Genomic DNA, 24,316 nt, shown 5'->3' on the forward strand with positions numbered 1-24,316 from the left:
ATTGTACTATAAAACACATGAGGAACATACTAGGTAGAAAAAGGTTAAGTGGGAGTCTAAATATAAAGGGTGGAAGAAGTTCATCTATGTTGCTGTAGAGAGGAGAAGGCATTGAGTGTACTTGAAAAGCAATGAAAGTAAAATTATAGATATGTTGGAAATTTTCTGAGATGTTTTTAACACTACCTTACTAACATATATGTAGATAGCTGTATTTCTCTCTAAATTTAGCTGATTTTCTTAGGGGTCTGTTGCGATTTCTGAGTATTTGTAGACATAACAGAAACAAATTATTACTTAAAGATAGGCACGTAATTGAGAAATATCATTGATGAGAAGTAAGTTCTTTAAACCTGTAGCTCCACACTTGGTGAAAACTCTTCTATATCACAAACTTTTTCAGGGAGAAAAACCAATTTGGTTTCCCCTACCTCCTCTTTCCCTTTGCCTTTGTCCTTCCTTTTCCTTTGAATTTCTACAGCTCTTCAGTTACTAAACTACTTACCTTAGCAGCCCTCCGAAGAAGGTCAAACGCCCAATGTGGCATTTACTCTACTTATTTCCTGACCAGCCTCTATTCTTACCTGTCCTCACCTTGTACTTCTCAGATGGGGAGAGAATAACAAACCACAAGCGTTTCTGAACCTGAAGAAATTCTTACCAAAAGGCTTCAGCTGCCTATTGGCTGTAGTGGCTGGGAAATAAAGAAGAGTGGGCGTCATCTCTTGTCTCTGTATAAACGGCATGCCTTCCCTTAGTCCATGTATCAGCCTGGTGACTGCTCCAGAGGTGAGAAGCAGGGAATTACAACCTTTGTGACAGTGAGCAGTAGGGACTTTTTGAAACAACCAACCTTCTGGGTAATGACAAATGGAAGGGGAAAATCAAATTTATTTTGGATTTTAAGAATCTATTTTATTGCAGATAGTAAGGGATGTTTTCACCTTTTTCAGCTTCTTGTTCTCTAGGTTTAACTCTTTTTTTTTTTTTTCCTCTTGGCTCTGCCCAACAGCCATCTTGGCAACTCCTCTCTGGAATCATTTCCTGTCATGACATTTTTAGAAACCAAAATAACAGCATTTACAATGTAACAGCTAAATATTTCCATAGAGCATCTTGGTGAAACAAGCATTTTTGCACGGTAGTTCTGAACACACCACTGGGTATGTATTTAGATGGAACCTCTTCTGGGTGTCCACAGTTTCTGGCTAACCAATAGGCTGATTGCAGCATTGTTCACTGTTACTCTACAATAACATCTGGCATACACAGCTGGCGACATTCTGACTTCCATGCTTTTCTCATGTAGTGTCTTGTTTTAATTTAGAATGCACATTTGTTCAGTGTTGGGGGAGGTGCTTTTACTCATAAAGGGCAGCTGTATAAGTCTCTGTGAAAAATGAAGCAGAGGTACATTGTACTATTACATGGGAGTATGAGATACCACAAATGGAATGTCAATTGGACAAGTTCAATGCATTTTGAATTCTTCGGATTTTTTTTTAAGAAGACGATCACTCAAGCTTTTTCCAATATAATTATTTACTTAGCCTTTTACATCATTAATTTTGCATTTTAAATTTAGTGCAGCATAAACTCAGAGAGGTGCTGGGAAAAATATCCAAAGTTTCTGCAGACAGTCGGTGTTCTTAAGCCATGATGGCAAAACCTCAAAAATAGATGCAGCCCCATCACAGTTAAATTGAATGACTCAGTGTCTGGACCACTCGGAAGGTTTTTTTTTCCTTGTTAGGGGATGGAAGAGACTGAGAGACTGTTCACTTTAGAACTTTGGAATCATAGAGGGAGGAAGTTCATTTTGTTTTGTTTATAGAGGAAGGGAAAATTGTTATCACAGGGAATTTGAATAAAAACTAAAGCCTCTAAAAAATACAATATATAAAGAAGTCAGGTCACTGGGTTTTCATTACTTTTTATTTAAAAGAATTACTCATTAGTCTAGGGCTATACCTGAGAGATCAGTTTGCCCAAGTCCCACATTTTATAGACAGAAGCATGAAGTTCCTTTCTCCGTTGTCTGTTTTCCTGTATGGAGGCTGGATAAGACAGATAGTCACTTTCCCAGACTCTCTTTTATACAGAGGTGGTCGTGTGACAAAGTTTTGGCCAATAATATATAAGGGATAATCTATTGGATTGCTTCAGGGAAAAAGTAGATAGATAAACATCTTTTTCAGCCTCCCTGGCTTCCTGTTTTCGTTGGGGCGTGTGATGCCTGGAGCTTAATAGCCATCTTGGGATTATGAGATGACAAGACTAAGGATGGAGAGACAATAGAGTAGGAGAATGGAACAAGCTTGGGTCTTTGATAACTGCAGCCAGCCACTGCACCAAATCTGGAACATCCTATCTCTGGATTTCCTCCTAGAGGAAAGTGAGACAATTCATTGTCTCTACTTCTTATGCCATTTTTGGTCAATTTTTTTGTTACTCATATCTCTGCACATTTCTAATTCATATACCCTGAGAAATTAATCAACTTGCTCAAGTTCATAAAAGAACATAGTAGCGTAGTCTTGAATGGAATTAAGGCCTTCTAATTTTTTGTTTATTATCTGTTCCACACTTCTTCTACCCTGTTTCATCACCAGATTAATCTCTTCATGAATAAATGAGTTTTTGTCTTGATTAAACCTGTTTTTAACTGTGGATTCAGTAAATTTTATTTGTCCTGTAGATTACTGTCTGTGTTAGCAATCCAGGTGAACTAAAGGTCCTTTCATAAATTTTATAATCCATCTTTGGTTAAAAAGTCTTAACAAAGTAAGTTCAGGATTATGAGATGATTCATTTTTATATTGAAAGCCTTATTTTGAGAAGAAGTAAATTATTCTGAGTCACATTTATACGGAGACAGTTTAATATGTCAACATGCTTACAAAGTTGTTTGTATTTCAAATCCTCAAATTCCTGTCCTGGAGATTGTTTTAAGGAACAAGTAGATAACATTATATCAAAATGGAAAAATATGAGCAAATATTTAACATTAAATATTAAAAACTTAAAAGAATATAATACTTAAGTAACAATATCTCAAAATATATGGAATTCTGGACCAAAATTATCGGAAAATTGAGCTCTGTTCCTGGATCTACCAATTATTTTTGTGTAATAATAAACTTACTTGGTTGGTTTTCTTTATCTTTAAAACAATTATTTTATGGCAACATAGAATTCTAAGGTTGAAAAGACTTATAAGTTCGTATTGTCCATTACTTGGCTTTAAAAGAGGACCCATCAAGCCATTCCACTTCGGTGAGAATGGATTCTCTTCCAAATCTTCTTTGTCTGTACAAAACAGAGAATGATCAGGTGTCATGAACACATATCACATCATGTGTTAAGAGTGCTTCTAGCTTGTTATATGAAGGATGCCAGATATAAAGGACACTGCTTTTTTCTCCATCAGGTCCTTTGAAGATATTTTGTTTGCTACTAGGCTGTCAAATGACCTTTTACACTTTATAATTGTGTTGTGACTGAATCTGTTTTCCATGAATGATGCCTTCTAGAATGTCTTCACAGTACAGTGACCTAGTTTAGAAAGTGCCCACTGGAAAAGAGACATGATTTCTATGGCGGTAGCAGCAGCAGAAAGATAATGAAGCTTGGGGAAGCAAAGAGATGCAGATGTCAAATAGTAATGCCTTGCTGAACCTAGCAACCATGGAAGTACTATAGGACACTTTTTTCTTTTTTTTTAAATTAGAGACTCCTAAATGTATTGAATGTGTAACACAATGTATCAAATAGTTCACATTGAGCATTACGCGTAATTCTGTATTGTATTTTGAAGGGAAAGAATAATGTTTTAACACAGTGTGCCCTGTTTTTCACTCAAGTGATCCATTCATTGAATTAGGAGACATTTCTTTTCACATAATGTAGGAAATATGGAAGCAAAAACTATTGTCATGGGGATTAAAAATCCCCATGATAATAGTTAATTATTTCTCTGATAAAGTTACTTTGAAAGGCCATCAGTAATTTCTTCTTTTATCCTCACCTGTTATAAAATTAAAAAAATTATAAAATAACAGTATCTTTCTGGTTATTCTTCCTGGACATGTAGAATAGCTGATCAATGGCCCTTAGTATTTGCCCACTGGTCCTGAGACATACCGTGTTTCCCCAAAAATAAGACCTAGCCGGACAATCAGCTCTAATGCGTCTTTTGGAGCAAAAATTAATATAAGACTGGATCTTATGTAACATAAGTAAAATAACACCCAGTCTTATATTAATTTTTACTCCAAAAGATGCATTAGAGCTGATTGTCTGGCTAGGTCTTATTTTTAGGGAAACATGGTAGCATCTATGGAGTGCCAGAGATAGTGACAAAGCAGACACTTTCTTGTGCTCATACATAGATCTTTGCCATTTGGAGAAAGAGATATGTCCCATTCTCACTGTGACAAGTGAATGCTCAAGCCTGTATGGCACCAAGCCTGTACTTCTTGTAGAACCTGAAAATTCTTCCATTCCCTCTAGCTGATGTCCTGCAGTCTGAGGGCAGGAGTTAGGGTTCCTGATTTCTTGCCTGTGGTCCACAGCTGTCAGAGCTGCCTTGGAGTGTCCCCCAGAGTTTCCTTGAGCAGAGGTACAAAGTCCTCCTATGACTTGTCACCAATCTAGTTTCCCTACGTACTCCTTAAATCCTTTTAGGTCCACCATGACTTCACAGTTTCCTCTTCATTAGTATTGTCTTCTCTTTATCAATCTGTCTGTAGTCAAAGTTAATGCCCAGGAACTATCCCATAACCCTAATCATTATTATCTGTAAAATTACACTATTGAAATGCTTTCTCTTGATAGTTCTCTGATTATACCACTTTGAATCTCACTTCCCATTCATTCATGTCTATAAAAAATAATCATGGTCATAAAATTCTTAGATGAAAACACAGAAGTAAATTTTCATGATCTTGGGTTAGGCAATGATTTCTAAGATACAACAGCAACAAAACTAGAAATAAAAGAGAAAATTGTTAACTTTAACTGCAATTTCATCAAAGTTAAAGACTTTTGTGCATCAAAAGACACCATAAGATTGGTGAAAAGACAGCCTATGGATCGAGAGAAAATATTTGCAAATCATATATTTGAAAATATACCAGACTATGTAAAGAACACTTACAACTCCATAATAAAATGACAATCTAACTTTAAAATGGGTAAAGGATAAGAATAGGTGTTTCTCCAAAATAGATATACGAATTACCAACAAGCACATGAAAAGATGCTCAGCATCATTAACCATTAGGGAAAAGCAAATCAAGACCACAATGAGATATTACTTCACATTCACTAGAATAACAATAATGAAAAAGACAGACAATAACTGCTGTCAAGGATATGGAGAAATTGGAACTTTCATACATTGATGGTGGGAATGTAAAATGGCACAGCCACTTTGGAAAACAGTTTGGCAGTTCCTCAAAATGTTAAACATAGAGCTACCATTTGACCCACCGCTTCTTCTCCTAGGAAATACCCAAGAGAATTGATAACATATGTTTAAACAAAAACTTGTACATGAATGTTCACAACAATATTATTCATAATAGCCAAAAAGTGGAAATAACCCAAATGTCCATCAGTTGATTAATAGATAGACAAATGTTGTATATCCACACAATTGAGTATTATTTGGCCAGAAAAAGAAAGGACTGATATGTGCCACAACATGGATGAACCTCAATAACATCATGCTGAGTGAAAGAAACCAGTCACATAAATCACATATTGTATGATTCCACTTAGGTGATAAATACAGAATAAGCAAATTTATAGAGACAGGATGTAGATTGATGGTTGACTAGGGTTTGTGGGAGAGGGGGGAAGAGGATAAGAAGTGACTGCTCTTGGTATGGGATTTCTTTTGGGGATGATGAAAATGTTTTAAAATTAGATTATGGTGATTGTTCTACAAGTCTATAAATATTCTAAATACCACTGAATTATATGCTTAAACATACTTAAATAGGTGAACTTTATGATATAAATTATATCCCAATAAAGCTGTTAAAAATAATTGTGATATAATGACATGAAAATAATGACATTGTGTAATACTTTATAATTTATCATTTTCCTTGTAAAACAATAATGATTAGACTATTAATATAAACTTTTAAAAAGAAAGCAAAAAAAATGCATATTGGAATTTGGCTGTGACCTAGGTATTTAGATGCTGTTCATTAAGGCATTCGAGGTCAAAACAAAAGAGATTATCAGGTTATGTAACGTAAGAATCTGGTTCAGAGTGCCAACCTCAATTACAAGTGGATGCCTAAACTGATTTTACCCATCAGGATTTGATGGGGGAGAGGTAGGAATGCTTTAAAGAAAATATTGTATATCTTGGTGGTGAAAGCATTAAAAAAAAATACAGATTTGGTATAGGCCAGAACTTTGGATGTATACTTTGTCTAGAGAAGTCCTTCTCAAAGAGTGACCTAGGGTCAATTTGCATCAGCACTTTAAAGGGAGAGAGTACTTACTAAAAATGAAAATTTATCAATTTCACCCTAGATCTATGAATCAAATCTTTGGAAAGTGGGGATGATAAAAGATTAAAAGAAATCTGCCATTTTAATAATGTGATTAGGCGATTCTTTTTTCTTTCCCTCTTTATTGAGGTATAATTGACAAAATTGTATATATTTTAGGAGCAGGACTTGGACTTGACATTTTGATATACATATACATTGTGAAATAATTGCCACAATCAAGCTAATTAACATATCCATTACCTCATATAGTCAGCTGATTCTTTTGCAACTAAATTTGAGAAACTGACACAGAGTAGAAAGGTCTTGTTGATTGGACTTATGACTTTCGTTCTAAAAACTCCCTAGGATATAACAAAGCTTAACTTGAAGTATTTCTCAAGGCTTTTATTGTAATTTTAAATAGGAACGGACAGTTTACCATATCTGAGAGATCTAATTCAATGAATGAGCAAATTGTTGTGGCCCAAGATCATCTACCTTTCCTTCTCAACAAATACACCTTCTCAACAAAAAATCCTTGTTTTGTCATCATTTTGTAAATCACCACTGTAGAAGAAATATGTTATATGTAATGGTTTGTTGTAGTTGAAGGAACTTATTTTGTACTTACTTATGGACTAAGTAGTTTTTATGGGCTAGTGTGAGAATTTAACTATCATTTTCAATAATGTTTCCATTAGAAAAGGTTTTTCATGTTTATGATAACCTACTTAATAAATGAATAAGATTATATATTGCTCACAAGTGGATGATTATCTTTTGGGAAAAGAGCAGTGACGAAGTGGTGTCTGTCTTTAGCAAAATGGCCCCATTCAGATTACACAAACCAGTAGTACCAGTACAGTAGGAAATGATCAGGTATTTATATTAATATTTTTTTAATGTTGTAAATGTTTACTGTTAATTTTGATTATTTGCCTTAGGTCCTATGAAAACAGCTAATTGTATTAATAGATGGAAGGTATTAATTATGTGCCTTTTCATCAAGTGAGATGACTTTGTTAAAAATACCTGTTAATATATGAAATTCATTTTTTTAAACTAATGATTTGTTTCTCAAAGGTCCCCAGACTTCTAGAATGAATATAGAACTGAGTGGGACTTCAAGGTATGGCCTGAAGGGTAGAAGAAGTTTAACCCACGTTTATTTAGAACAAACAGAATATTTTGAACAAAGTTTTTTATTATAGTCATCAATTATATATTCATTCAAATAATCTATTTCTGGACACTAATATTGAACCTTGGAAATTGTTAGAGATATTAACTCATAGCAAATGAGCATCATTACAAGCATTTTTAATAGGCAAAAGAAGACAAAGATGCCCTTTTTAAAGCTTTTCTTCTAGATGATGCTATAAGTCCTAGCAACAACAACATAAAACAGGAAAAATGAAAGTACAAGAATTGAAAAATAATATGTTTGCTTGAAAGAAAATATAATATGAAACACATAATATGTTTGCTTGAAAGAAAATCCATGGTAATCTGCAGACAAGGAGATTTGGAAAATACGAAAATATCTATAGGTGAAAGAACTGTTGCAAAAGCCCAAAACTCAAAACATCAGAGTTTGGAGTAAGGAAAGGATTTTTGATCAAGAAGGTGCTAACCAAGAATATGGGAAACCTTGTGGTACCTCAAATCCATCTTAAGAAAGCAGAGCATTCAGGCTTCTTTTATGTCAAAAGAAGGGGAAATCGGAAATCGGAGGGATAAGAGGTGATTAGCCACCTCAGACATCTGGATGCCAGCGAGGGTCCCAGAAAGATTGTGCTAGCTAATATGAGTTAGATCTAGAGGTTCCTGCAAATCTTTGATAAGCAATATATACTTTCTTTCTTCTCAAGCCACCAGTAGCATTCCTTCAGTGGTTAGCATGTCTATATGCAAGACTAAGCAGAAGTCATTAGCCTGAAGGCCATGGGAACAAAGCAGGCTTGAACAAGACGGAGTCAGAGAGACTAAGCATTTCATTCTGTTACAGAACTTTAGAATTTGTAGTGTTCAGCAACTTGCTGAGTACAAAATTAACAATAAAAATAAAAATAAAAAATACCTCAGTAGTTTGTGTGTAACAGCATAACTTTATAGAAATGCAATATAAGAAGTGATATAACTCAAAAGAGCAACAAATTTAAAAAGAGAGTGAGGAGCAGGGAGGAGAGTGAGAGAAAGTGTAAGATACCTAGGGGAATAAAAATCTCACAAAAACTTTTCCTTTCTTCATGTATGAAATCATGAAACTTCATTTAAAGAGAGAGTGGAAACGATCTAAGTATTTGGAGAGATATACCATATTAGTGGATAGGAAGACTCCTAAAGATATTAACTCTCCCCAAATTTATCTAAAAAGTTAATGCCATCCCAATCAAAATTCCTAGAGAGCTTTTTATAAAAATGCACAAAAGTGTACAACAATTCTACTTGAAAGTACAAGCATACATTTTACAGAAACACTTGTATATGTGTACAAAGATTTTTAGTATAGCTTTGCTTGAAATAGTGAAAAATGAAAAAAATCTATCTACTAGTCAGGGAATAGATAAATTTACTGTAGATTATTATAATTTCACAGTTAAAATGAAGCCCTTTCATGAATCTGTGGGTATCGGTATGAATAGATTTAAAAAACAAAGTATTCAAATTAAAAAGCAAATTACTAAAAAAAAGTACATATGATCTAAAATATGTGAAATTTAAAAAGCAAAATTATATATATAGTATTTCATGCATATACATGTAGTAAAATTATGTAGTCTTTTATGGAATTGATTCTCCAAAACTTTTCCAGGATATCTCTGGGGAAGAAGGAGAGGAAAGTCATGGGGGTGCAATTAGAGCTTTAGCTATATCTGTAAATATGTTATTAAAGAATAAAACAAAGAAACACTAATATTAACATCTGTTAGATCTGGATAGCCAATAATTAGCTTCTGTTATATTTGAAATATTTTAAAAACAAAATCAATAAACAAAACTTGATTTGTAGAATAGAGTTTTCAATAGTGATCAACTCTTTCAAATGAGCTGACTTATAGTCCTATACTTAGTTTAGATCTTCTCATCAATATTTGCCATACCTGAAAGCTGGACAGATGGAAAATATAATATTCTTTCTCCTTGACAGATGGATGAACAGGAAGGTTTATTTACTTTTTCCTAGTTACCTAACAAGTAGCCCTGGAAACGAAATATTTTGGTCAATAACTTGGAGGTTGGGCCATCACACAAAATGTCAGAACACAATGCTAAGCCTCAGTTTCTACTGTGAGACAATGTAACATTCACATATATGTTCTTTTGCATAAACAAAACAAAAACCCTATGTCTTCATGTATAATCAGGCACTGGAGAACAGGAAAAAAATAGTCTTAAAATTTTAGTTTTTCTCATGGCTGCTGTTGTAAATGAACTTTTCCATTCTGACATATTCCAAATAAACGATAATTTATTAATCTTTTTTTTTTAAGTGAGAGCTTTTGACATTAAATAAAAGCCAAGTAAATCATGTCTCTTACCAGAGAATTTTATTTTCCTACTCCAGAGATGGGTATTTAGGGCAAAGAACATCTGGCTTATATTCAGGAGACATAAATTTTCTTCTCAAGTCTTCCATTGGCTAACGGTGGCCTACATCAATTCTTTAAATCTTCCAGGGACTGTAAAATTATAGAAGAAAGATGTATCAGTTTGAGAGAATAGCATTAATCTTAAAATACATTGCTTATTTGGAACATAGCAAAGAGCCTGCTAGAGCTGGAAGGTTATGCTTATGGAAGGCTGTAGCAGGAGATGAGACTGAAGAGGCTTTGCATTTTACTCGGAAGCAATTGAAGGTTTTTGAGGAATGGTGCTGTGTTATCTTCATTATGCTTTGCTTGGGAGTATTGTCACTCAACAATTGCAAGCAGCAGATGAAGAAACCATACACTATGAAGGTCGACTAAATCAAGACTTATTTTGCTCATTTTGCTCACAGAACAAGAAATCGGGAGGTGGACAGGCAAAAGCAGGTGCTGCCTCTTCAGAAAGTCACCAAGGACTCAGGTTCCTTCCAGCTCCCCGTTTCACCAGCCTTAGCTGGAGGCTTTTGTCCTCGTTTTCTCAGGAGGCTATTTCACCTCTGGGTAGAAAGACAAGTTCATTCCAACTTAACAGTAATACAGTAGCGTTGATAGAAAACCCATCTACTGGACTTAGCCTTGTTGGCCAGAAGTGGATCACAGGAAGTCTGGGCAGTCTGTGCTGTGTGTGTGTGTGCGTGCCTGTGTGTGTAGTTTACTATTTTATTGAAATATAATTACATACAATAAACTGCATGTATATAAAGTGTACAATTTGATGAGTTTGAAATTATGTTAATTAAGATACCAAATATTTCTAGGAGGTGAATATTTAAAATGGGAAATTTGTCCCCTGAATAAATCAAAGTTCTTTTGGCAAGTAAAAAAATAGATATTTGAGAGGAAACTAGAAATATCTGCTACAATTTTTAGATTCATAAATTCTCTCAGTGTGCCTTTTTAAGTGGTTCTTCGAGTTCAGCTTGGTGACCCCAAGAGAGCGTGTAGGGAGACAGCCATGGCAGGAGCTGGCCTTGGGATTGGTCCTCGCCTAAGACTGCCTTCCCTGGCAGTATGACATAGAGGCAAGTGTGGTTTTTAGAGTTAGACCAGGATTCAAATCGCAGCACCCTCCACTAACTCATTATGTAGCTTTGAATGATTTATTTCAGTGAGTACTTACTGAGCACCAACTATGTGCCAAGCACGCTGCCATTCCCTGGGCATATAGCAGTAAAAAAAAGGCAGACACAGTTCATCACTTCACAGAGTTTACTTTCTGGTGGCAACTAACCCTTTTCTATAAACAGAAGTTCTGACAGGATAAATTTAGTTCTTGCAACATGTAAATGCCAGTTAAATGGTAATTGTTCAGAAGCTGTCCTAGATTTGTTTCGTTCTGCTGAAACTAGTACTTACATTTGGGAGCTGGGATCTCTCTCCACCAGAAGTTCTGCTTGCTTTTGGATCTGTCCCAGGAGTTCTGCGCTTTTTTTGGAGCTAATTAAGGCCAACTATCCTCTCTCTCCCCCAGACTGTGACCTTAAACCTCATTGGGTTAAGAGCACATGAGCTACTTTCTTCATTCTCAAATATTGTCTTGGTATCTCATAAGTTCCCTGCCTCTGAAAATCCTTCTATTTTCAAGTCACTCAGGGACTGGAGCATATTTCCCCCACCCCTCTGTGGGTAACTGGTTTCCTTTTTTAGCAGCAGGAATCTGAGAATGATCTTACCACCTAGAAATGATCCTAGCACCCCAGACATTGGAGTGTTTGGGGATGCTGGAATTGACCCTGGATTATGGGGACCTTGATACTAGACCACAGGATACCTGATTTCTCCCAGTCATATGAGGAAATGCTGGGAATATCAACGGTTCTCGTTCTCCTTGCAACTTCTTTGCCTTTTGATAACATCAGAAACGTAATGGAATATTATAATGATTACCTCATTATAGTAGTTTAGTAATTACTGTACTATGAGCTAAGCATTTTATATATATATAAATATATCTATACATGCTTATTTAATAACCTTGCAATTATTGCCATTTTACAGAAAGGAAACTGCAAAAATGAGGAACGCTCTGCCCAAAGTCACTTAACTCACAATGGGTGGAATTGGAATTCATACCGAGCTCTGTCTGACTTCAGACCTCTTTTTTTAAACCACTCTGCTATACTGTGGCTGTTTTTGGAATTACTTATTCTTGGGAAATATTTATCACAGCTGTCTTTGGACGTAGTTTTGTGGAAATCCCAAATACCATAATGGTCAGCTCTATTTCCTTTTTAAAACTCACAATTCAGTGATATGTCCAGGAAAAGTGGCTGTCTTTGCCAAGCTCCTTGATTTTCTGCTTTGGGCCTGACTGTTTGCTCCTGGCCTGGCCCTGTGGGCAGTTGCCAGTTCTGAGAGCTTGGGGCACACACTGCCCTGATGGAGACCAGAGGCGTGCTCACGACACACACTTGCCTCTCTAGGACTGCCTCCCTCGGGGACTCTGGAGTCCTTCCCTTTTCTCGGCCCAGAGTTAGCTGTGTCTGAAATGTGTTTGGACGGGCACTTTCAGTGTATCCCTTTACATTTTTAAGTGAGTTGAGGGGTAAGGAATGGAGGAAAGGCAAAACAAAATATCCTATGAATGTCCAAAAGGCATGTTAAAGGCATTCTTGCTGAACTTTCCTGGCCCTGTGGTGGTTTTTCCCAAATGTTGCATGTTTTGGACACATTTATACTAGGTATTATCTGTTTATCTAACATTCAAATGTAACCGGGTGGCCTATATCTTACCTGGCAACCCTAAGTTGGACAATGTATTTATTATGATTCTGCCAGACTGGACCTGGGTTCTTATTCTTTTCTGACTGTGTTGTCTTCCTCTCCATGTGTGATGATGCAAACGGGTCCAAACCCTGTCTTTGGAGAGGTAACTCAAATGCCGCCTCTTTCCTGATCTTTGTCCTTCCATTTGAAGTAATATCTTCTTCCTCTGAGTCCTGTAGCCTGCCTCTTGTTTTGTTTGTGTGTCTGAAATATAGTTGTGAAAGGATTTCTCGAGGAGCTGAGACCCAGATGCTTCTGATGGGTGAAGTTAGATGGCAGCCCTCTTTCCTTTTAGTGGTTCTAATTATCTGATGTTCAACGGGAAGTAAAACTGCGTGAGGTCTGTCCACACAAATCTGTGTCATAGACGGGGGTGACCCTCAGGAGACTAATTCTGTAGGGAGAGAGAAGTACAGCCTTGAAAGGAGGAATCTGGAAGATCTAGGGTGAGCCACCCTAGAACTGTCGCACTGGGGCTAGTATTCTTGGTTTGTCTAGGCTAGAATTTGATTTACATGAATCTTTTTTTTTTTTTTTTTAAATGTGAGGTTTTTTTCTTTCTTCTTTTTTTTTTTTTTTTTGGTAGATCTGTGTGCTGATTTTGTCTACTATGGGAAGGAGGATAAATTCGTTTCTTAAAACAGTATTTAGAAGTTTTTACATTCTTCCCTAAGTCTATGGAAGTGATTATGACTAGTTTGAAAACCATCAATTCCTTGGAAATTGTCTATAATTTTATATAAAAATCAAAGGGGTCTGGAACCATATTCTAGAAATAAACTTTGACAAATTTGGAAATTTATATTTTTTTCTATAAGCGTATCATTTTTATTCATACTTTATTTTTCATAAAATTATGTGTACATATCTTTAGCAACCGAAAAAAAAATTCTTCCATAGTTGCTGATTTGTCTCCTTATTCATTCTTAATTTTTCCTAAAGCTTGTTTTTATCCAAAGAATTGGTTCATGGATTTATTTTTCATTCTGTCTTTTTCCATTTTATAATTTATTAAAATATATTTTTACCTTCAATTGCTTCTTTTTGTTTTTTAGGTTTGCTTCACCCTCTAATTTATTGAAATCATATGCTGACTTCTTTCATTTTAATTATTTCTTGATTAACAATGAAAGATTATAAGTCTTACCAAAAACAGTTTAAATTATGTCCCATAATTTTTTAAAAAAATTAATGTTATTATTTCAAATGATACTCAAAAAGTAAAAACAAGAAAATAATAACCATTCATAGTCCAACTACGAGGTTTAACAAGTTTTAACCTTTGGGGTCATATCCTTTTACATTATTCTAATTCCTTTGCTCTCTTTTTCTCTCTATGAATATATATTTTTAAAAATGGCATCATACTATGTATGCAATTTTACATTTTTTTACGTTTTAGATAATCTTTTAATGCTATAAAATTCAAATCTGTATCATCATCTTCAATAGCTGCATAGCTGTCTAGAGTTTGGATATATCATAATTTATTTAAACCATCCATTATTGATGAATATTAAAGTTTGTTTTCTGTTTTATATGTTAATGTTTTTACTATATGATAAGGGCTAAGAATTTAATAAGGCAGTAACCAATAAAAATATTGTATTGGAAATGATTATACATACCTCTTTGTGCAGCAACCTTATTATTTCTTTAGCATAGATTTCCAGATATAAAATTGTCGGAGGGGATTATTAGATATAGGCATATTAAGCTTTGATAAGTTTTGTCCAACTTCCTTCCAGATTGATAGTGTCATTTATACTCCTACCAACACGTATGAGAATGTTTGTTCCGGGGCCAATAGCTATAATTAATAGTTGTAATTATTGCCAATCTGATAGAATAATATCGTTTTTAATGATCTTATTGTTTTAATTTCTATGTCTTTAATTAATGATGAGGTTGAACTTTTGATAAATTTATTGACCAGTTAACTATGTAAATATGATTTATATATGTGAACATAGGTAATTTGCTTACGTCATTTAAGTAGCACTTAGCATAAAACAAGTCCTATGTAAGTGATGCTATTTTATTATTAATTTTAGTTTTGTTTTATAAATTGCTTGTCGTTATCCTTTGTTTATTTTCTATTGATATTTATTTTAAAATTATCTTTTAACAGGAGTTTTGAATTCCTTTTGATCCCAGAGTTACTGAGGAGAGTGGTATTTGAGACTCCTTTCCCCCAGTATGGACTTTATTAGCTTTCCACCTTAATTTTTCTGGCTTTGCTTTTTTTCTGCCCAGGTGCATGTAGGATTTATTCTTATCTCTGAACTGTTAAAATTTCAATATGTGTTGGCCCCTTTTCACTAATCTGCCATATTAGGGAATCTTTTTGTTCTAGCATTTTAAAATTTTCTTTTATATTTTTAGTTATTGCTTCTGTTTCATTTTCTTCTTGTATTGTCTGAATACTAATTAATAACATTGGATTTTAGTTTTCAATCATTCATTCATAACATTCTTTCTCTCATCTTTTAAGTCTTTACCATTTTTACGTGCATTCTGAAAGAACCTTTTAAGTTTGTCGTTCACATCCCTAATTTTATTTTCTATAGGGTTGATTCTATTCTAACTGCTTCCACTCTAGATTAAAGTTATGATAGTGCATCTTTTTTGTTCTGCTTACCTCCCCCTTTTCTTTTTCCTGCCTTTTACCCAAGTAAACTTTCATCTAATTTGTAATCTACTCTCATTCACATTTTTTAGTTCATGTTTTCTTAATTTAATTGGGGACACAAAGTACATGTTTTCTAATATTTACTTCTATTTCCTATATAATAGGTAACTGTGAAATTTTGCTTTTTTAAAATCTTGAATGTTGTCTTCAATTTATCATGACGTGGAATATTATTATAACCTTACCTCAATAGTTTTTTCTCCCTGCTTCTCATTCTTGTGTGAGCGGTGGACTACCCACGTTTGGTTCTTGCCCACAAACTGGTAGGTTAGATGCCAGCTTTATGCTGTTAAACTTGACTGTAGCTTGACGTCAGTTATATTGTCAGTTCACAGATTCATCTCCCACAGCCTTCAAGGAAGAAGAAGGGAGGTGGACACCTATGTAGTCCAGCAGAGTAATGTTCACTGTACAGTGGTGTGTTTTTTTTTTTGTTTTTTTTTGATATTTGGTAAAAGTACTCTGCAGGTGTCAGATTTCTGGGTCCAGCTTTCTTTACTGCCTGTTTCTTAGCCAGTTTACCTCATGCTTTATGTAAGCTGCAGCTCTGCCCAGCTTCCTTCCCAGTTGCAATCTTACTATTTGTTATGGCCTCTGTAATAATTCAGGGGCTTCAAGAAACACTCCTTTCAAAGGCCAATGATGCTTCAGCAAACTGAACCCCAAGCGTGAGTTCACACTGCTGTCTTTGAACCTATAGCCATCAGGTCTTGTCCCTTCAAATAAATGACTATGCACTGGAGAATCTGAGAGTTATTCTTTGGTGACTGGTCTTATTTGCTTTTTATCTGATCTACTTTATTTATACCTGAAACTCCTATAATTTTCTGCTTTGTGGGTGATACCTCTTTAGTTTCTAACTTGAAAGTGACTTTCTCTTGTTTTTTATAATCCTTTGAACCTTTCACTGCAAATCTGGGGTGTGAGGCACCTGTGCTTTGATTCACATGTCTCTCGTTCTTTTAACATTAGCCTACTGACTTGAACGTAACAGACATTCAAAGAATAGCTAATTCTTCAATGCATGTAAGCTTGAACTTAAAGGGTACTAATTGTCTTTATGTGACTTTTGTATTATTCTTACATATGTTGAAAACTTTGAGGTTTCTTCATATTTCTAGGTACTTTGAATGGCAGTCAATAATGGCAATCAGGTTCTGATTGAAAAAAGTTGAGACTACTCTTGAAATAAGTTCACATATCTATTCCTTCATTTGTAAAATAAAATTTGACTGCATTCCTTCAATGTATAGTCCCTGTATTAAGCACAACAGATATGAGGATGAATAAAATATGGTTCCATCCCGCCGGCAGGAACCTCACATTATAGTAATAAGCTAATTAATTGGCGGCAACTGCTTTTACATCAGAATTTTTTTTTGAAAATGGAAGTACTCAGAATAATGAAATGTCTTTTCTCACTGGCAATGGAAGTCTTATCTGCATAAATCAATGAAGGAATTATTTTACCAGGGGCTTACAAGAGATTGGAAAAATGTTTGTCTCACTAATCCTGAACTAATGGAGAGAGAATTTCATCTTCTATGATTCCTAGAATTAATGGAGTCAGGAAAGTTAAACTTGACTGAATTTATATTTTCTTTTAAGTTTTTGTTGTTGTTGTTAAATACTTACGATTTTTCAATTATTGATAACTGGAATCAGTGTGCAATCATATACTCATTTTAAGTATTACTATTTTCATACACACATACACATATAAAACAAAAGATAAAATATAACTTCAGTTTCTGGAGGACAGGCGTTTTATTTTTGAACTTTCTAAATGCTAGTCAGTATGTATCACTAATAGAAAATATTTTGCCAACTAGAAATAGAGACAAGGATCCTTCAGAGCTAGGCATGTGCATTTTATCAATTGTAGTGAACATCTGTGGATTTTGTCTGCCCAGCCTCATTTCACCCTTCTTTTGCAAAAATTATCCTGACTTCCCTATTCCATCTTGTCTTGGAGGGGCTGTCAAATGCAAGGGAATATGACTCAAGCTATTGATGAGACTGTTTCCTCAGAATTACCTGCCTCACGAAACTATTGTGAGGATTAAGTGAGTCAATATATGCCAGGTACTTGCAACCATTACTGGTACAGGGAAGCAGTATATAAATATGAACTTTTATTATTATTCAGTAGAGTGACAGAAAGTTAGAAAGTGGTTAGAGTTGGAACATTCTGCCCACACTGACCCCCAGCACACACTCCCTTAGTTCCTTTACCTCAATCCCCAGAGTGACCTAGTTCTGTCCTGCAAAACCTGGCAATAAAGCACTTCCACCAGTTCTATGAGCTACCCTGTAGCCTTCCAATAAATTTGTTTCGACTCACCTTTTTCTTCCTTGAAATTCAAAAATCTTGATGGATAAAAAGACAATGTCAATAAAGCTCCAAACACTGGAATTAAATAACATTCTAATATTTTAAAAATTATTTATATTTACTTTGGAGTGTGCTATTTTATTCCTTCTGAATGTGGTGCTGTCTTGTCCAGGAAAATAATAAAACCAGAGAATTTTAGTTCACTTAATTTTAGGACATTGTATGCAGTAAGAATGTAAAGGGTGTCACGATAAAGAGAAATGGAAACTTCTGGAAACTGGATAGAGTTCCAAATATACCAATACTGCTGTAAAGGGCTGGAGATGAATAGCCACAATCCTAGTCTCTAAGGAGCTAGAATCTAATGATTGTGCAGTAACTTTTACAGCATCTATAGCCAAATCTGGCAACTATTTTATGTTTACCTTTTCTAGCTCTCATAATGGGGATCTTGCAGGCAGGTGCAGAAAACTAACTTTTAATCTCTTCTCTCCCCTCAATCTCACACTGTACTATCCCTGTTTAGCAATAGAAGGGAAGCAGTTAAACAAGTTGCCCTGTTGACAGTAGAGTTTACTTAGTTCATGCAGAAGAAAATTTCTGTGTGCTCAGAGATACCAATGTTTGCTTTCTATGTAATGGAAAAAACCCATAAAGGTAATGAGTAGACACTCTGACAGCTAAAATGCCAAAGAAACATAGCTAAGCTTTGGTTCTACCCATGCTGGAAGGTTTTGCATATTCAAATATATTACTAATGATTCATTTTATTTTTAAGGCTGGGCCTACATGAGATTGTATTTGAAAAATCTATGTAGTTGAGGGGACTGTAATCTTTCTGTGAAAAAGTTAAACTGATGGAAAGAATGAAGCCCGATAGAAAGTATGAATGCCTGAATCAATGATTCAGGACAAGGCAGGCTAAGCAATACCTATGTGTGAGCTTTTATTACTATTAAACAGAGTGGCAGAAGGTTAGAACGTGGTTAGTGTTGGACTAGTCTGACCACCAGTGTCAGCTTCCTGAAGAAACTTAAAAAAAAAAAAAGAAAACTTCATTTTTCTCATAACTTGTCCTCATACAGTAAAATAGCCAGTCTTCTTTTTATTTCTTTTCAAACACTTTTTGTTGGTGGTGGGTGGAGATCAATTGCTTCATAACAGAAAACCAAGTTCTGGCCATTTTCTGTCCTAATCTCTTTGAACTCCTTAGGGTGCTAGCTAGGAGTCTTACTGAGCTCCCATGAAAGAATGTAAGCTCAGTGTGTTCACATTGGGAGCCATGCTGCATGTTAGTGTTTCCCAGACTCACTTGCTGTGCTTTGGATTAAAGATCCCTCCAGGTCAGGGGTGTCCAAACTGCGGCCCACGGGCCAACTGTGGCCCGCAATCCATTTTTAATTGGCCCACAGCAAATTCCAAAAATATATTTAGTTTACTTAAATAAACCAGGTGAGGCAATAGGTATTTCACCTTGAGTGAGTGGCCCAGCTGTTTGTGTATTTTACCACATATGGCCCTTGGTAAAAAAATGTTGAAAAAAGTTTGGATACCCCTACTCCAGGTGGATGTGGCTGAACTGGGAAGCCCAGGCACTCAGAGCACCTCCCCAAACCACAGCACCCCAGGTCAGTGATTCCAAACCTGGCTGAGGTTTAAAAGATGCAGGCTCCAGGGTCCAACTTAGCATGTTCAAGAGTGGATTCTGGAAATCTGCCTACTTAACAAGTAATCTGAATATCAGCTAGGATTCCGAGCTCCATGCTAAGTCATTTGTGTAAAAGGAACCACCCTCCTTCCTCACTCCAGCAGGATTGATGTTCCGCAGAGCGCTAGAATAGGCACTGATGTATTTTGAAGAAGTAAAGCTGTGTTTGGGGCAAGCTTCTCAGTACATCCAGTTTTTTAAAGACTCCATCTGCTCCTCCCAAATTGCCAGCTTTACCGTGCAGTAATCTGAATCTGACATTTTTATCCGCTTTCCCATTTTCTGGCGTGCCTTTGCCCTGGCCAAGTGTCAGGCAGCTAGAAAAATGACCGTGCGCCTTAAAGCTAATATTGATGTATGATAATCTCAGTAATTTGCGGAGGCTCCAAAAAATGGAACTTTACCTGTTGAAGTGCCAAAACTTAAAAAGTATTAAAATTCCTCTGTTTTCATAAAGTATTGAACATTTATATTTTTCTTGGTGATTCAGAATTGTCATTATAATATGGTTTATTTTACTGTGCTATGCAATATATTAAGGACGTTGTTGAAGTAGATACATCATTTTCTCCTGCATTTCAAATTTTGTGTTGTTACTGGTTTCAGTTTGCCTGTGTGGTGCCATTAACTCTGCCTTTTTTGAAGGCCAGCTGTTTCTGTACCGTGGTCAGTATATTTGTCTGGGCAGTACACATCCCTTCTTTCTTCTGTTTCTAATCTTGGTGACTGCCGTACCAAATAGCCAAACTGCTTAGAACTACATCTTAATTAGAGTGAGTTGAATTCTGGGCAACGGTCTGGCAATCTCCTGGGGGTAACTCCCCCAGGTTTGGGAGAAAAATGTCATGACATGTATTTTGGCTGCCCAGAGGTTTTGTTTATTTGTTTACTTTGCTGGTGTATGGCTGTTTCAGAGGACTCTGAGTTGTTGGGGTGGTTGGTTCTGAATAACTGGGGAGATCTTATCTCTAACACTTGGAGTGAGCATTTGTCCACGTGTGTCAGCATATTCATGTTTAACATGCTCCAAGGAGAGAGAAAGGATGGAATTCCCAGTGGAACACGGAGCAAACACACTCAGCACATTGATAGTTCTTTCCCTCTCAGGATATCAGCAATGCTGGGTCTTGGGCTGCAGCAGGAAGGGGACTTGACTTCTCTCCTTCGTTCTTTTATTTTGCCCCTAGAAAATCACTTAGTAGCTGTCATAGCCACACAGACTCTTGGCTGCTTGTAGCTTAGGAAAGTGCAGCCACCTTTTATGTGCTGATAATCAGAGTAAAGGAAAGCACCTGCAGGGTTATCTTTTGGAAGCAAAGAACTAATGCACAATCACCCTGGCTGCATTCCTGGACCAGGCGTTTGGTGCCACCGAGCAGCTGCGTGCAGAGACACACTACTTGGGTACAAAAGGAAGGACATTGCTGGCTTACAGACTCAGCCCACAACAATAACCCAATTGGGGGCAACAGGCAGGGCCACCACTTGTAGGGGATATATTCACCAAAGCAAGTTATCAATGTGCGTACCCTTGAGGTTAGTGAGAAGGTTTCCTCCTGGCTTTTTGCTCTTTGTCACAAATACTATAAATCTACCTAAATGAGAGCTATCACCAACCATTCTTGGCTTCTCCTTTATTTTATTTCTCTCTACAAATCTTACTATTCTTTCTCTCTCTCTTTCTCTGTTTGTCTGTCTTTTGCTACTTATCCCTTTTAGATATATTCTGAAAGTACATTTCATTTAACTACTTGATCACTTGATGCTCATTGCTTAGTGTGAAGAAAGGGAAAACTTTTTCAATGACCCATCAGGCTTTTGGTATCTGCAGTCATCAGGGTTCAGGCTGAACTGAATGGGATGGTATCTGTGGTTGAGAGGGGTGTGTGGAATTGCCAGGCTTTTGAGCCAAACGGAGATAAAACACGTGCCATATGTGTGGACCTGTTTAAAGTCAATGATTTCAAAGTTTTGATCCTGAATTTATTGTTACTGATCAGATTGCAAGCCAGAAAAAGAACATATCAGAAGAAGTGAAAATGGGATAAAGGTTTAAGAAGACTTAAAATAAAACCAGATAGAAATGGGTTAGAATAAAAAGGTGCTTAATAATTAAACTAATATTTAATTTGTTTAGTTGTAATGTTAGTGACTATTATCTTTTAAATAATTAAGCAATTATTTAGTTTTATATTTTAAATCCTAACAATGATTCACAATGAAATAATTATAATGTGCCAATTTTTACACATTCATGTCCTGGTGTCATCAATGTTTGTAAGAGAAAAGTTTGGAATCTTCGCAAAAGAGGTATTTTGTTTTTCAAGTATTGAGTAAATATATGGCTTTTAAATTTTGTTGTCAGATTTGTTGTGAAAAATTATTGCCTATCTATACTTTTAAGATTTTCTAATCTGTGGGTTTCCACTCATTTATTGGTGGAAGAAGATTCGGATTCTTGTTGGGGCTTCTCTGCCTTGTAAAGGTAATTGTAGCTGTTTGTGGACAAAGTTGACCTTATAACCTCTCACCAATTTATCCAGAGACTACATATTTACCTTTGTCACATAGCTGCCATATGCCATTTTAACGTGTATAGTTCAGATTTATTTTTCACAGGGTAATGTTTAGAGGCAAGAATGATATGACATTGAATGTAAAAGAAGAAAGCCTTATTAAAGAAATATTCAAATTATACAGGACATTTGCCTTCATAATTTATAGTTTGATTTTATAGTCCTTGTAATTCATTTGAAATTTTATTATGATCTGTAGGTGGATACGTCTTTTTGGAACCAGATATAGAATAAGTATGGAGAGTGTTGTTTGCTCATCAAGAGATTATGGAGTATGATTGCTGAGTTCCACTCTGGCCTCACCCTTAGTTATATGATCTTGAAAAATTATTTAAATTCTCTGCCTTATTTTTCTCTTTGAAAGAAGGAAATAATACAACTTTTCTCATAGGATTGTTACAAAATTGTAGATAATCAATTTAAAGCATGTAGCTCAGTGTCCTGCATGTGGTAAAGATGCAACAAATGTCTTGCATCTTAGGTTGTCCTAGCTGTAAATTAATTTCTGTATAAATTCTGACAAACTGAAGACATTTCCAAAATTAACTGCAAAGTCAGTCATCTTTGAAATAGGCCTACAAGTGACGTAAAAGTTTGGTGGATTAAACACAATAAACAAGGCAAAGCAATAGAAATCCACTTAACAGACTCTGCACAAGTTTTTGTTGCATTAAAGAGAATTGGGTATTAGACATTAGGAGTTCAGAGTCGTAGACTCTCTGGGTTGGGTGTGGAAACTGAAGTAAATATCACCCTTTGCTTATTCAGTGTTTTCATCTCCTTTACCATATTTCCATGGAGCAGACGTTCATCCTGATACTTGAATTGTTCCAGTGATGGTGACCTATCCATGAGAAGCCAGTTCTGATTATTAGTGAGATCTCTTAGGTTGCGTTGAAATCTGCTTCTCTTGTTTTCACCCATTCTTCCTGGTTTGGCTTCTGTGGCTCTCCAAATATCAGTGGCTCACATATTTGAATGTACCCGTTTTCTATATTCTCCATTCTCGTCTTTTCCCAGATGTAAATCCCCAGTTCCTTCAACCTTTCTCAAATGACATGATTTCAAGTGCTCTTATGTTATGATTGATAAATTTTAGAACTGAACTTATTTCAGTTAGAAATTGTATGTAGCTACAAGTAACAGGGACCACCACACTAGAGGCTTAAAACAGAAAGGGTTTTATTTTTCTTTCACCTGAAAGAAATCCTGCAGTGGACAGCTCAGAGCCAACATGGTGACAGCAAACACCATGAACCTGGGACCATCTAGGTTTCTTCTCTGCCATCCTGAAGGTGTGATTCTTTCCCTCAGACTCTGGAGGTGACCATTGTGGCTACAGTCACTGACTTCCCATTCCAGTGAGGAAAAATGGGAAGGGCCACTAGCAATAGGGTGCACAGCTCCCGAGTCTGCCTCCCCTTTTAGGAGCTCTTTTACGCACATTAACAATGACTTCTACTTATTAGCCAGAATTGTGTCACATGTGTAACTCCAATGTAAGGGAGGAAGGAAATGTAGTTTTTAAGCAAGGTTTCATTGTTTCCTGAGTAAAAGCAGGGTTATTTCAGTAAGGAAGAAAAGGGAGACTAGATATGAGGTCGTCTGCATCAGGATGTCCTTTTATAATACCCCTTGATTTACACACACACACACACACACACACACACACACCTTCAACAACAGTCTATATGTGGTATGACACTAAAGAGTACAATGGGACTACATCTGTATCTGGAAACCTGACTTCTAGAAAATGGTACTGATTACTTAAATATCAGAGAAGATGTACAGAGCAGTCCTTACTTTTCTGGTCATCTTATTTGCTTGAACTCAGAGCCAATTATCTTAATGTTTACCAGAGCTACCTGCTTCCTACATGTTGAAAGTTGAAAGCCTTCTCTTACCTGAACTGTTTTCTGCTCTGTACTATAACCAATGTCCAAATGTAGGAGGTCCATAAACCAGCCTTTACGTGGGTTATTTCTTCAGAAGGGCATGACTTGCTAAAATGGCTGTGAGTAAGTGACATAGTTGTTAAGTCATTTTAGGAAGGTGTGAGTCAGTTAATGAA

This window comes from Rhinolophus sinicus, chromosome 3, assembly GCF_057876585.1.
Source record: "Rhinolophus sinicus isolate RSI-liver-muscle chromosome 3, RSI-T2T, whole genome shotgun sequence".
Classification (NCBI taxonomy): Eukaryota; Metazoa; Chordata; class Mammalia; order Chiroptera; family Rhinolophidae; genus Rhinolophus; species Rhinolophus sinicus.